Below are 16,497 nucleotides of genomic sequence, written 5' to 3' on the forward strand. Positions count from 1 at the left end.
AGACCATCGACGGACCACTCCAATCATAACTCTACACTGCCGCTTTCACTTCCGTGAATTCGCACTCCCTTTTCGGAATTCCATTCCTCCCTCTTTCCTTATCAAGGAAACCACTCGTCCGCCCAGTCACCATGACAGGCACCATGGTGCTCATCCCACGCTACATTACCTCTTTAAAGCGTACCCAACATCCATGCATCACCACTACTCTGACTCTCATCACAGGGACTCTCAAGCCCATGCACTACCTTCACTACTCAAGATTGCTACCCGGGGCCAGACCTCCCAATGTAATCACACTGCAACATACGCAACCCATAACCTCAATCCGATCCAACAATACTCGCAGAGTCTTCAGCATGGCTGGACCGCCTCCCCAGGCCTTCAGCCAATCTGGACCACTCTCAGAACCTTCAGCCAATCTGACTGGACTGTCCTCCGAGCCTTCGGTCTGACTGGTACGCCTACCGGCTTACAGTCTATCCGGACCGCTCAACTAGCATTCATCACTCCGAACCATCCCTTTGGGAAATCCTCCCGTGCATACCGTTCTAGCCCTCTAGGGGTTCCGAACTCTATCTCCATCATACATGCTCGATCCTGGCCTGCTCCCATGCCTTCCTCAATCAATTGCTCTAGGTCTGTATTCCGCCCCGCACGCCTGTTACTCACTCATACGAGCCTGCTCTCGACTAATAGAAATACCGCTGAATTCCCCAAGCAGCTAAACAACCTCTCAGGCCCAACGATCATCTGGAGAATTTCCAATTCTCCCCCACTTAAGACACTGACAGTTAGTCACCGGTTGCCATCACCGATCTCCCCAAGCAACCTTGCAGGAATCAACACATGCACTCAAAAATGTTTTTCACCAGCACCAACAACTTTCATACAATCATGTTCCCATGCTGCACAACCTGCTCGAAATGAACCCAATCTTCAACTATCAATTCCTCAGACTACAGAATCTAACTGGCCTTCAAACCAACGCCGCATCCGCCACCAATCCTCACAAAGATAATCAACGATAGCTCGAAGTACAAATCCATAACCATAACGATCCTTCAAGGAACAAAAGATACTAAAACGAAATCTCGATCACAACTCGCCAAACCCTCAAGGAACAACGGATACCACACGAAAACCCGAAACGCAATTCAACGAAACCAACAGATAACAATACTCCACAACAATCATAAATAATCAAAACATCAGAAAGAAACATACCCGCAGCAGCAAGCTGAAAAACACGACCCTAAGCCCTTGGGGGCTCCGCTCCATCCTGATCTCCACCTGTGATCCTCAACGTAGCCGGTGCTGGAGCCTGCACCGGTCCTGCAGCAAGCCGTGGATAGTTGACCTTCAAATGTCCAACCTGATGACAATGATAGCATATCCTCAAATCCCGAACCGACACTGACTGCCGACAATCCCTCGCATAGTGTCCCTCCTTTCCGCACTTGCGGCATGCTCCACCGGACCGACAAACCCCGGCATGACCCCTTCCACACTTTCCACAGATGTGGCCACCCTGATCTCCCATCCTGGAATCAACGGTCTTAGACCGTTTCGTCGCCGGCTGCGACTGAACCGGAGCTTGCCTCAGCTCACGCATCTGTAACTCAATCTCTAACTCACGCCGCCTGGTGGCCTCCTGCAACTCCAGCAAAGTCTCGCACCTCTGCGCAGACACAAACTGTCTGATGTCTCTCTTTAGCATACTCAGATATCGGGACATCTGAGCCTGCTCCGAAGCGAACTCAGGGCAAAACATCGCCCTCTCAGTAAACATCCTGGTGATTTCCGTCACCGATTCCGAATCCTGTTTCAGCTCCAAGAACTCCTGAGCCAACCTCTCCCTCTCGACCTGCGGAACATAACGAGTGCTGAACATCTCTCTGAACCGATCCCATGAAATCGTAGCCCTCTGCGCATCCGAGTACGACCCCGTGGTCAATCTCCACCAATCCTTTGCTCCGAGCCTCAACAGGTTCAAAGCACACCTCACCCTCTGATCAGCAGGGCATGAACACGTGAAGAAACATCCCTCCACATCCGATAACCATCTCATAGCTACGATCGGATCCTGAACTCCGTCAAAAGTGGGAGGCTTCGTATTATCGAAGTCCCGATACTGAAAACCTCTACTAGCTCCTCCCCCTGCCGCTGCTACAGCTGCTGTAGCCGCCGCGGCAGCCGTCTCCGTGAGAGCTGAATAACGCTCATCAAAATACTCCACCATGGCGGTCTTGATCGACCCAAACAACTCTGGCAGCTCAGCCCGAAACAATGCAGCAACCTCATCATGCAAGATCTCACGAATCCTTGCATCCAACTCATGCGTACTCATCTGGCTGACAACCTCGGGTTGTACAGACCCACCCGGAACTCCCTCTCCTGCTCCTGATCCTGACCCGGATCCACTCCCAGCGTGCCCTGAAATCTCCATACTGAAAATAAAACACCAAATCTCAGACATATTCCACTATCCCGGGAACCAGCTCTCATCCCAACCCTAGAGGTCATGGTTTCCCTGATACGCGTATGAGTCCGTGCTTTCAGTAGTACGGGCCCATACTACCTTCCACACCAACCCATATTTGTATGAAGTACTCCCACAACACCCTAGCGACACACATAACAACGCTCTATCCTCACAACTAGAGGAACACTAGAAATCTCTCACAAGGAACCCTAGGCTAGCAGGCATCATAAATCAGGCAACTCATCAATAAATCCTGAAGATCCCTAGCCTAACTCTAGCATGTTGTTCTATCAAAGCTCAATAAAACAATTGTCATGTATGGTATTTTGGGGTTACTTACTGGCTCCGGCTGATCGTACCTCCGCGTCCTCCTTTACTTATTTTGAAAACCATTTTAAATTCTCTTTTTGAAAGCTCTCCTCGATTTGAGACTGGAGTCACACAAATGTTCCTCCAATTCACCCAAACCAAGGCTCTGATACCAACTTGTAACATCCGAAAAATACAACCAATTTAAAATTTTCAAAACAACCTGATTTTCATTAAAATGTTTACAAAAAGGTTTTCAATACAAGTCATTAGAGTATTCCCAGAATCACATTGCTACAAAATCATGAGGAGCGGTACGATCGCGCCTTCGCCTTGCCACAGTCTCCTGAAGAACCTGAAAAACATTAAACCACAACTGTAAGCCCGAAAGCTTAGTGAGATACCCCCAAAATACCAACCACGTAGACGCCCTTCCAGGCTGCGACCTTCCGGTCCAAAATGTATAAAACATACATAACATAACAGAACATAGAACAGCCATGCATATCGGGTCTACCGTGTGACTAGTCTGCCGTATCGGGCCTTCAGTCCAACGGATCCATCCTCCAGGTCTAGTCATGTCCTTCGAGTCTACAGTGGGGTTGGTCCGCCCGCATCGGGCCTTCAACCCACCTGGTCCACTCTCCGAGTCTACAATGTGACTGGTCCGCCCGCATCGGGCCTTCAGTCGGCCTGGTCCACTCTCCGAGCCTCGGCACGTCTGGTCCGCCCTCGTGGGGCCTACATCCTATCCGGACCGCTCGCTGGGCCTTCGGAACAACCGGTCCGCCTTGGGTATCTTGGCCTACAGCACAAAGCAGGACCTGCCTCAACCCATCTCCAGTCCAAACAACCATGTGCACAAAACATACATTCATATAACAGTCATAGTCAACAAACTGAACAAGCAGATCACATAGCAGATCATTACCCTAACCGGGTTACCGACCTAACCGGTCACTAGCATAGCATCACTCTGTATATCGGGAAAACTGACCTTAACAAGGCCTCCTAGCATGTACCATCCTAGCTACCAGGATGCAGACACATCAAACAATAACATAATAACCATAACCGAATCTCAATACAATAAAGGGCCGGCCTTGGTGCCTTAGACCCTGTTGATATAGTGAGGATAACTCACCTCGAAACTGTCGGCTGAAAAGATAAGATCTCGCTGCTCCGAACTCTGATACGAACTCCTCCACTGAACATCAAAACATACAACTCAATAAATACCCTTAATTACCAAAATACCCCTGGAAGACAACTGGTCTACCATGGACAAGTCAAAGTCAACCCCTGACTGACCCTACTCGCCGAGTCAACCCGATGACTCGCCGAGTCCATATGCTCAGATCTTCCTTCAAGCAGCGACCCAACTCGCCGAGTCACCCCAAGACTCGTCGAGTCCAACAACTCTGAGTCCACTCGCACCCAACTCACCGAGTCATCCCTTGACTCACCGATTCATCGACTCAACCAGAAATATTGGGACTTCCTCGACAAGACTCGCCGAGTCCAAGGCCATCTTCAACCTACTCGCCGAGTTGTTCTTCCAACTCGTCGAGTCCCAGGCCATCTTCAAGCAACTCGTCGAGTCCACCCATGTGACTCGTCGAGTACCACCGTTCTGAATCCATACAGAAGCATCTCAGGCCATGCAATTAATCCAAAACATAGATCCAACCTCCTACAATCCATCCATCACGTAAAGTGGCAAACTTTACGTGAATCTAACGAGATCTAAGCCATATTCACCTTAAAACCAAGGTTTGGGACATGGTGGCTTCACTAAGCACTCAAACACAGGAACTTTAATGCACTCTAGGCCTTCAATATTCCAGATCTGAGGTAGCAACCTCAGATCTATCCTCCAAACTCCAAAACATTCCAAGACATACTCCCCACAAACCCCAAAATGATGAAACTAGGAATGCACAGCCTAAGGACGAAGATATTACCTCCAAAAGATGCCTCAATAGCAGCCAAACTCGAATCCAAGCAAAGCCCTTTGATCCAAGCCACTTCTCCTTCAAGATCTCTTCAAACAACACCTCTCCAAGCTCTAATTTGCTCCACAAATGATCTCTCCACGAATTTAGGGTTTCTGGAACTCAAGGGGGGAATAAGGGAGGCTGTGGAGGGGTATAATGCTCTTTATATAGGGCTCAACCCCGGAAATTAGGGTTTTCTCCATACAGCACCTACTCGCCGAGTCCATCCTTGGGACTCGCCGAGTAGACCACTAGACACGCGACCATGACCGTGACCTGACTCGTCGAGTCTATCCATGGACTCGCCGAGTCATCCTCTAAAACTTACACTTTTAGCCCTTCAACTCTACTCTTGCGATTCCAGGATGTTACAATTTCATAGCTAATACTTTATATTAATGTGTTAGAAGAAAGTGACTATACACTCACCCAAAACATAAACTTAATGCATTCAAACAATACATGTATTAAAATCGTGTTTATGAAAGCGACTATACACTCACTTGATCAGAAGATGATCGGATAGCACTACGACTTATAGAAGTAGTATTTTTCGGTAGATCTGGAAGACCTTCACAAAAATTGGCTTCTCGCGGGCAGAGCTTCGGCTCGGGAATTTCACTTCTTGGGATCTTCGGGGCTTCGGGACTTGCTTTGGGTCTCGGGAATGATATTGGGGCTTCGGGGTATTTCTTGCACGCAAAACGAGGTAAAAATGCGAGAGAAAGAGAAGAAATGAGCAATACAACTCGGCTGCACTCGACATCTATTTACAGGGGCTGAAACCCCGAATTATGTTGGGCGTAATCTTTAGTTACGCTGGGCTAACCTGGATAAGGTCGCTGACTCCCCCCCCCCCCCCCCCCCTTTGGATAATATTGAAATTTATAATTAAATTTAATATTTTAATTATTTAATAAACTTCAAAAATTTATACGAACTCCGTTTTTGACGTTATTTATATCCACGCGTAGGTGCGACTACGCTCTACAACTTTTGTTTAGACTCCGTTGGCTAATTTTGAATTTATTTTTATTATTTATTTTTAGTAGGCTGGGACAAGAAAACTTTGCTATAAATTCATAACTTCTTCATTCGACGCCCGTTTTCGTTTGTCTATTTACCGTTGCACTACTATCAACAAGATCTTCTATTCTCGTTTAGATTGTTTCGGCTAAAAACTGCTCGATCTCAAATCGAGTATTCGAGCTACATACCGCTAAGTCGAAACTTAGAAAAATCATAACTTCCTCATACGAAGTCAGATTTGGACGTTCTTTTTGTGCACGGTCATGGTTTAACGAAATCTACGAACTTTGTTTAGATCGCTAAGGCTAAATATCACTCTAACGTAAATTCACTTTTTACGTCGCGCTGTGTCCTGCCGGTTCTGTTGCGTAACTTCGACAGGTCATAACTTCTTCGTTATAACTCGGATTTCGGCATTCTTTATATGTACGGAATCCTTGTAACATATACTACAACTTAGTTAAGATTATTCCTTCAAAATAATATTCCATAAAAAAGTCATTTTTGACTCTTATTGTCCTTAAATTGACTAGCCCTAATCTACGGACGTTACAATTATCTCCCGCTTAGGATGATTGTGTCCCAGAATCATCAACGAAATAGGATTCGTATATTGACTCCATACGTTATCTCTCCATCCTAAGTAATAACCGTGATGCTCAATCTTTCATCTGCTCTTCATACTATGTTGCACTTTTAATCGTAACCTTCAAGTTACAAAATAAATCCTTATTGTGGACTCCTTGTTCTTAGGATAAATACATTCCTTTATCCATTGTAACAGACCGATGGGTCGTGTACCGATGACTTCTCATCGTAGTCGGACTCAATTTGATATGACCACTAGGGTCGGAATAACAACCATCTTACTAGTCATTACCGAAATAATGGTAGTGAGATGCTTAAATAAAACGAGACCAATCACTAGCTTCTTGGTAACCTTGTGACTTTCCCTGATCCAAGCGTGAGTCCTGTGCTTCTAGTAGTATAGATTTTTACTACTATTCACACCTACTCATACTCGTCCCAAGTATTGCCTCGTAGTTCCCAAGTCCTAAAATCACGAAACAAATTAACACATACGAATGTGTCCAATTAATCATAAAATTTTCCTAGATTCTACTAGGACTTCTTCCATGCGCATCTTTACTCATCAATTCTACTCCAACTCAGTTGATGATGGAAATTCTAGACGATGGGACAACTTCGAGAATTACACCAACCGTTCTATCATCCTACCAATCGAAGGTGTACTTCAGACGTACCGTACTCCTCTAAACGTTCCGTTATTTTATCAAACATATTGTAAAGGCAAAATACCACTCATACGATATCTTCCGATAGGTGTCATTCACTATCATAAGATTTTTCATTTCCTCCATTTGCTCAATTCTCTACGAGTCTTCACCATGGCCTTTCGTACACCCAAGTCGACGTTCGGTGTACAGGGCGAGAATTTAAGACAAGAAAGCTTTATTTACGATAGACGTACAAATCTCCTTATCACTTCGAAACGTTTACATGCTAATTCTAATACCGTAGTCGTACGCTTAGAATCCTAAACACGTAAGGTTTCCAAACCCGGTCGGCAATAGACCATAGATCCAAACAAACAATATCATATATGGAAAACATATAGCATTTAGCACATAAAAGCATTTTAGGCATCTTTCCTAAAATATACTAGTGTTTGTGTCTAAAATATGGTATACACTCATCTCACAATCATCGCTTAGAAATCTAAGTTTAAGTCTAGAAATCCTACAAATTCCTAGTTCGCTTAAACTAATGCTCTGATACCAATTGTGACATCCCTAATTTCACGTCCAGAAAAGACTGATTTGTTTATGCTTTGTTTTTATATAATAAGAGTAATCTTTTGATTAAAAGAGTTGCGGAATTTGTTCCCAAAATAAAATATGATAAAATAAAATTTATCAAAGCATTTCTTAAAGAAATGTATTTTCATTAAATTACAAAATCTCGGGATGTCATGTTCCGATACAGACCAAAAGCATAAACAATATAAAATAGACCTTACAACATTTATTTATAACTACTGATCTATAATCCAAAATCTCTCGTCAAGTCCACCAACTTATACCCTCGTGTCATTACTTGTAATGCAAAGAAAATTGAGTGGGTCAGGCTTGGGAGCCTGGTGAGCATATAGGGTTTTCAACCCACAATAATACATTTATTGTATTCAATTATCAAACAATCAACCCAAATACCCATCCCCATATCTCCTTTATTTTCTCAAGGGTTTACCCTAAGAATCCATTATCCTTCATTCATTCATTCCTAAGGATTTACCTAAGGAATTGGTACGAAGTCCATTGCTGCCAAAGTTTATCTGCCAGATACTAAATCCATAGCTATCAGGCGCTAACTCCATAGTCACAAAGGTTTACTCAACAAGTGCTAACTCCATAGTCGCCAAGGTTTATACAATAGGCACGAAGTCACATCATCACCAAGGTTTATCAATAGGCACTAAGTCACATAGTCGCCAGGGTTTACTCAATAGGCACGAAGTCACATCGTCACCAAGGTTTATCAAATAGGCACGAAATTGGTTCGTCACCAAAGTTTACTCAATAGGCACGAAGTCGCATCGTCACCAAGGCTTTACTCAATAGGCACGAAGTCACATCGTCACCAAGGCTTACTCAATAGGCACTACGTCTCATAGTCGCCACTATTTCATCTACCCATGTTCTACAACACATTTGTAGATATAAAATACATATACAGTTTAAATCATTTAACACACGTATAAAAACATCAATTCCAAGTCCATCTCAAATAGACAAATAATATATATAACACATAGCACATATTTCATAGCTAATACTTTATATTAATGTGTTAGAAGAAAGTGACTACACACTCACCCAAAACATAAACTTAATGCATTCAAACAATACTTGTATTAAAATCGTGTTTATGAAAGGGACTATACACTCACTTGATCAGAAGATGATCGGATAGCACTACGACTTATAGAAGTAGTATTCTTCGGTAGATCTGAAGACCATCACAAAAATTGGCTTCTCGCGGGTAGAGCTTCGGCTCGGGAATTTCACTTCTTGGGATCTTCGGGGCTTCGAGACTTGCTTTGGGTCTCGGGAATGATATCGGGGCTTCGGAGTATTTCTTGCACGCAAAACGAGGTAAAAACGCGAGAGAAAGGGAAGAAATGAGCAATAGAACTCGGCTGCACTCGACATCTATATATAGGGGTTGAAACCCTGAATTACGTTGGGCGTAACCTGGATAAGGTCGCTAACTCCCCCCCCCCCCCTTTGGATAATATCGAAATTTATAATTAAATTTAATATTTTAATTATTTAATAAATTTCAAAAATTCATATCTTCCTCATACGAACTCCGTTTTTGACGTTCTTTATATCCACGCGTAGGTGAGACTACGCTCTACAACTTTTGTTTAGACTTTGTCAGCTAATTTTGAATTTATTTTTATTGTTTATTTTTAGTAGGCCGGGACAAGAAAACTCCGTTATAAATTCATAACTTTTTCATCCGACGTCCGTTTTCGTCTGTCTTTTCACCGTTGCACTACTATCAAAAAGATCTCCGATTCTCGTTTTGATTGTTTCGGCTAAAAACCGCTCGATCTGAAATAGAGTATTCGGACTGCATATCGCTAAATCGAAACTTAGAAAAATCATAACTTCCTCATACAAAGTCAGAGTTGAACGTTCTTTTTATGCACGCTCTCATTTTAAAGAACTCTACAACATTCGTTTAGATCGCTAAGGCTAAATATGGCTCTAACGTAAATTCACTTTTTACATCATGTTGAGTCGTGCCGGTTCTGTTGCGAAACTTCGACATGTCATAACTTCTTCGTTATAATTCGGATTTCGGCGTTCTTTATATGTACAGAATCCTTGTAACATATAATACAACTTAGTTAAGATTATTCCTTCAAAATAATCTTCCATCAAAAATCCATTTTAACGCTTATTGTCCTTAAATTGACTAGCCCTAATCTACGAGCGTTACAGGTGACTCCCCCACACCTGAGCAGTTCGTTACAGTTAGACTCGGCTAGTTTTGGGTGAAAAAATCTTAATCAAAACCAGCATTTGTAAAAATGCCAAGATAGGTGAAATAGTCATTATCATGCATGGTTATAACGACTCACATAGAGATCCATTACCATTTTATCAATCATGGGAACTCAACTTCATACATGTACTGGTACTGAACGCCGAGGGTTGGTACGGCAACATTTTCTATTACAGACAACATCGGGTTGTATGTGGACATTCTCTTTTCTCGTGGATTACTCAGAAAAATACATGTACTGGTACTAAATCTCGAGGGTTGGTACAACAACATTCATGTTTACGGACAACATCGGGTTGTCTGGAGGCATTCTCCTTACATTCTCCTTATAATTTAAGTAATATCTTGATACATTCTAATAAACTGTAACACACATGTAATATAACAACATTCATAGTTTACATTGAGTATTGTAATCATTTTTACAAGATCTGACACAAGCATACTAAACTGTTTTCAGGAAATATAGGATTTTCTGGTGGTTTCAAAGTTATACAAATCATTTTTACAAACATGCTTATGAACTCACCAACATTTTTATGTTGACCTTTTTAAATTAGCTTGTATTCTCAGGAAATCGTTGAAGCAGGTTAAGCTGAACAAACTATCGGATGTTTAGTATTATTTTGTTACATCATACTTTAACTATTTGGCATGTAATATTCAATTAGAATACTCAATGTAAACTATGAATGTTGTTATATTACATTTGTGATGATGATGATGTTATGTTTCATTAATATTCATTGTGATGATTATTAAATTGTTAGTCACACGAGCCCCCAAATGTGTCCGTCGTCTAGTCCGGGGGTGTGACAATTTATCACCTACATGTCAAAGACATGCCCATGATAGTCCGTCTAACATCTACAGGTTGATGAACTACCCAAGTTTGGTTGATTAACACCTACAAGTTGTAAACCTGCCTGTGTATTACTTATAAACACCTACAGGCTGCAAGCCTGACTATGTTTCACTAGACTTGTCTAGAATAGTCTGTGGTCCTCCTCAATATTATACTAGATGACATCTCTAGTACAATAGTGAAAGATCTAGTATGCTCAAGGATCATATTAAAGTGATATTGCTAATTAACATATGATACTAATCGATCACACTAAATAAAACTTGATATAAATGATTATTTATTAGAAACTGATTTTAATAAATATTCAGTAAACTCTTATAATAAAATTGGAAATTATTTATTTCAAGGAAATAATAATTTTCATTAGCAAGTAACATAATATATATATATATATATATATATATATATATATATATATATATATATATATATATATATATATATCATATGGTATGATTTATTAAATCATGTACATCTTTTTGGACTAGAAAGAATTTTTTCTTTTAGCTAAAAGTTAAAGTTTATAAAATATAAAAGGGTTTGTAGTTTTTATAAACTTTGGTCTTGTTTTTTTTCTTCCATATGGTTGAAATCTTCTTGGAAGATATATAAATGGGTCTTTGATTATTATAATGTAAAGAACACTCCTCTTAAAAGTAAGCTTGGATCACATGATTAAGCATGGGTGATTCTAGGATAGGTAGGTCTTAAAGGTTAAGAACTAATTGTTAAAGATGGCATGTTAAAAGGCTTTCATGCGTTTCTATCGTGCTTGTCCTAAAACTGTGAGATGTTCACACATGGAGACTTTCTCCATTTTGGTCCTTCTTTTGAAGACTATTTGCTTATTCTCAGGCTCTCTTGAAGTTCATATTGGTTATGAACTTCAAGATTAAGAGATTAAGAATTATCTTACAAGATTAGAATCTTGAATCAAGAATTCTTCATCAACTTCCAAACCTCCCAAGAAGATTCAAAGAACTACAAAGGTTGTTATTTGTTCTTCTTCTTTGGTTGTGTTTTTTTTTTCTTTCCAAACTTTGCAAGATGATCCTTGGTGGGTTTAACTTATTTATGTTATTCAAAAATTGATGAAGTCTTACATTGAAAAATTTTATGTTTTTAAAGCTAGTTCTCGAACAAGAAATCCCAACAAACTAAAAGCCATTTAGTGACATAAAACAAGTGCCACAAACAATTGAAAAAGTGCCAGACAACTCTGGAAATCCGCAACACAGAAAAATAGTGCCACTAGAAGTGCTCCCAATGAATCCCTTTAGTGACATTTTTTTAATTTGTTGCTTCAAACTTTTAGTGGCATTATTCTTTTTGCCACAATATAAAAAAGGCTTTTGTGGCACAAAATTTGTGTTGGGAAAAACTATTTCTATTTAGAAATCATTCTACCTTTAGTGGCACACCATTTTTTCCACAAAAACCGCACTATCAATCTAAATGCCACCACATGTGTTTTATCATATTAACTTTAATTAATTAAAACAATTATTTATTTATAATATAAAGTGCAAACAAAACTTAAAAAATGTAGAAATCATAATATCACCGCTTCTATTAAAAGTTTGATCACCTTCCAAAAGTATCCAAATGTTTGGAAACAAATGTCTAATAAGTGTGATCATATTAAGTCTAAAAATCAAACATAAAACACAAAACTAATAAATGTTTAAATAAAAATTCAAAAACTCATTACCCTTTGAACCTCTTCAGAATCTTCATGCCAATGATCATCATGTTAACTCTTTCTTACCAATGATACCGGTGGTTATCTGTTAAAAAATAAATACCTACAATAAGAACACTATTCAAGATGAAAATAATAAAATTTTTTCCATTAAATATAAGAAAAAAGAACACATACAAATAATAACCATTATTATCATGACTTTTTGAAGGTTATCTTTAAGCACCAGGTATAGAATGGAAAATCCACATGACTATTTTCCTAATTCATTAACACCCTCAGAACCTGAATAACAACTGTAATAAAAGTGACACAATTTGTTACAAATTAATTAGAAAATTGCTAGTTCAATGCTAAAATATATAAAAAAATGAAAGATCATTACTGAAACTCAAGGTATCATCCAAGAGCACCAAAATTGGTTTTGCTTCTTCATCCAACTTCTTTACCTCTTCAGGATTTTGTACATCTGTCACCAAATAATATAACTCATAAAAATTATATCTTTATACATTAAAACCATATTTTGTGATTTAGATGTGTCTTAATTAATCTGATTTATCTTCTTTTATGAAAGTTACTTTAACTGAATGAATTTACTCAAAACTGAAATGATATGTTGCTATTTTTTGACCAAAATATTAAGACCATTTTCTACGAAAGTCTAAGATTGTGAAAATTTTAAAAGCCAGTACATTTGATGGAATATTCATCAAACTGAATTGGTTGTGTTGCACCTTATACTTGCACATTTAAGATTCAAAACATAAAATTATAAAAATAAGTATTTTTTATCATCAAATTGGTAGGTGATGGTTGTTTGCTTACCGATCCTATAACATCAAGTCCTTTAGGATGTCTTTGGGTGTAATCACTCTTATTGAGAAGCCCATGAATCCTATTACAAACAACACAAATGAAAAAACAAAATAGGTTAGACAATTCATCAAATGATCAAGCAACTTATAGAATAATCAAGAATCAAGAACAAAAACTTGTAAAAAAATCAAGAACAAAAAAAGAAACAAACCAACAAATATCTACTGATAAACATCAATTTTTAGAGCTGGTAAATAATAAAAAAAGATGATAAAAGATAAAATTTGTGAAGTTAATGGATTTGCAAGCTTATAATATGTTAATTCTTTTGTTTGGAATAAGGGAGTGAATAATAAAAAAAAGATGGATGATCAGGTGCAAAAATGATTAACAGTTAACATTGTCCTTTTTGATAAATGTTAAAATTGGCTAGTTTGCATCATAATTGTATGCTAGGATAGTTCTTTTTGGATTAAAAAAATCCAGAAGGAGAAGGAATACACGTTAATTTAAAGGGAAATATGGTGTTCATGTAATAAATACTAAAAGTAAAAACTTTAGATCTCGAATGGGATTTGATTCATAGCATGTAATTTGTGCTACTATCATTTTTAAAAGTATTAGAAAAAGAACAACATATCATCAGATATTCTTGTAAACTAAAAAAAGATGACTAAATAATACCAGAAATGGTGGTTGTACATCTGCTCTATGTAATACTTCAGCACCTCATGTGTCTCTTATGTTGAATTCAAGTTGTATAGATCAGAAGGCATGTACCCTAAAGTTATTCCATGAAATGCATTAACACTTTTAAATTATTCCATGTATTTACCAGATCCATGTACCACACCACGTTTTTGTACAACATTCTTACTTAAAACCTTGAAACAATGAAAACAATTTATCAAATATCAATGAAAGAACAAAAAAAATGCTAAGTTATATTTACTAAACACTATCTCGTATCATGTGTATGTTCCATGCTCTCTGAATTTTGGAAAAAGGAACAAGTCAAATTACACATAATGGCCAAAATATATAGCAAAAGAAGAGATTAAACAAACCTACCTTTATTTCAACTAGGGTCTTTTTCTACCACTAGATGTTTTTTTTGTTGTACAAATGAATTTGAAGTACAAGAAAAGGAATGGAAGTTTAAATGGTATCCACTTCATCCAGGCTCAAATAGATCCAAACACTCAAAACATAAATAAATTCAAGTTTGGTGGATTGAATTTTGTTCGACATTTAATCGAACACATGGTGTGCATTTCAGCAACCAATACATTTAGATGATTAAAAATAAAAGAAATGAACGTGTATCATTATGTATAATAGGGGGTAAAAAACAATGGTTCTACACACATGCTAGTAAAGATAACTTAATGAAGAAAAATTACAACATTGAAAAAACACACAAAGAAGAAAAAAACAATTGAATGTGAGACTTATACGTGCATATTGAAAATGATTGAAGGTTATGAGTTGAAGACTTGAGATTAGTTGAAAGGAGTAGGTGGTGACAAACCCTACTGAAGGTGAGATCATACCTAAAGTTCGAACACTGAGGGTGAAATTAGGTTTCCCTGATATCGTTGAGGTGAGGCAAAACTCTGAGTCAATTTTGTTGGAGAGGAAGAGGAACTTTAAATGGCGAGACTCCAATTTATGCATGGGGGGAAATGAATTTTCATAGTGTTAGAAATTTTCCGATGGAAGCCTAGAAGAATCAGTTCATCGGGTTCTATCATATATACCTAATTTTTCACAAACTCTGAACGTTACACATTTTGTAGTGAATAGTACTATAAAAGTCATGACCTCTCATGTTTATTTTCATCTCTCATCACCCATCTCTACCCAATATAATATAAGTATGAATATACATATAACATTTAATTATCTAAATACTTCATATCTATGTGTAAGATGAAAGTAACTATGCACTCACTTATTAAAAGTGGGTGAATGATGATTTAGGTAGCTCTTCACCTAACACCTTAGCTTTTCCTTTGATATGACCTAGGAATTCACATCACTAAGCCTTAGTCTTATATCCCTGTGACTAATGATGGATCCTGTTTTCGCCCTAATAGACGTGTGCATTGTTGGATCATTCTTTTCTTCTACTCCTTTTGCTCATTGATTACTACTTGATTGTGTGTTTGATCACTAGTTGGATCCTGTTTTGGGGACTTACAATTGGTATCAGAGCCTTCAAGTGTCAAACTTATTCAAGTGGTGTTCATGGCTGGAGTAATCTTCATTTACGTGACTGTTTAGACTTGGTTGCTTGGTTTCTACATTAGATCATGAAGTTCAAGGCCAAAGGAATTGAAATCAGCTCAAAATTATCTTGTTTCATTGTAATCTGGGTGTTTACGGTTTCATCTATTGAATCGTTTACGACCATGAACTCTGTGTACGGCCGTGAACCACTCATCTACATTGACCGTTAACTTCTCATTTGACCATGAACCATTCATTGGCAGTGAACCATTCATTGGCAGTGAACCATTCATTGACCGTTAACCTTTCATTTGACTGTGATCAACTCATTGGAATGTGAATCACTTGTTGACCGTGAGCCATGAACTGACCGTGAATCATTTCCTGTGTGTGGCCATGAACCCTGTACGGCCGTGAACCTCTCTTGGTTATTGAACCTCTTTTCATTTTCGGTCACATTTTCATTTTAAGTCTTGTTATTCAAATCAATTAATAAAACTCAGAAAATTAAAAAAATTGAATCACAAAACTTAACAGTTCATCAGGAATTGGACTCGATTATGGGAACCACTACCAGAATCCCACGTCTTCTGTTAGCAGAGAGTTTCCCGTAATGGAAATGCCGAATGGAAAAGTACATCAAGATAAAGGACTTCAAGATTTGGGGCAATATTCTAAAAGATCCTGTCAGAATCGCTACTACTCTGGAGAACGAAACCATTGTTAACAAAGTCTTTGCAAACTACACTGATGAAGACTTCGAGAAAATCGAGGAACAAGAGAAGGCTCTGGCTACACTTACAATGAAATTATCTCTGGATATTGCTCAAGGTTTCTGTGAATACGACTCAACCAAAGCCTTGTGGGAAGCTTAAATTGAAGTGTATGAAGGGAATGAGGATATGAAGCAAAACCTTCAGGATATGCTTAGACAAAAGTTCAATATGTTCAATCACAT

At 38.7% G+C, this 16,497-nt stretch overlaps 1 long non-coding RNA gene across 2 annotated transcripts; it reads right to left on the minus strand.

Moving 5' to 3' along the window:
• Nucleotides 1-12,322: 12,322 nt before the first annotated feature.
• LOC145005806 (uncharacterized) lies at nucleotides 12,323-15,131 on the minus strand. 2 transcript variants are annotated; one of them, XR_013662687.1, is made up of 6 exons: nucleotides 14,861-15,131; nucleotides 13,992-14,191; nucleotides 13,317-13,386; nucleotides 12,874-12,957; nucleotides 12,666-12,784; nucleotides 12,323-12,573 (listed from the first exon to the last, which is right to left on the minus strand). It is a non-coding gene; the product is annotated as an uncharacterized LOC145005806 (long non-coding RNA). The 2 variants fall into 2 exon arrangements; XR_013662686.1 differs by having other exon boundaries at nucleotides 13,992-14,088; nucleotides 14,861-15,125.
• Between the last annotated feature and the right edge of the window lie 1,366 nt (nucleotides 15,132-16,497).

The sequence above is a fragment of the Lactuca saligna genome, chromosome 7, assembly GCF_052625555.1.
Source record: "Lactuca saligna cultivar CGN05327 chromosome 7, ASM5262555v1, whole genome shotgun sequence".
Classification (NCBI taxonomy): Eukaryota; Viridiplantae; Streptophyta; class Magnoliopsida; order Asterales; family Asteraceae; genus Lactuca; species Lactuca saligna.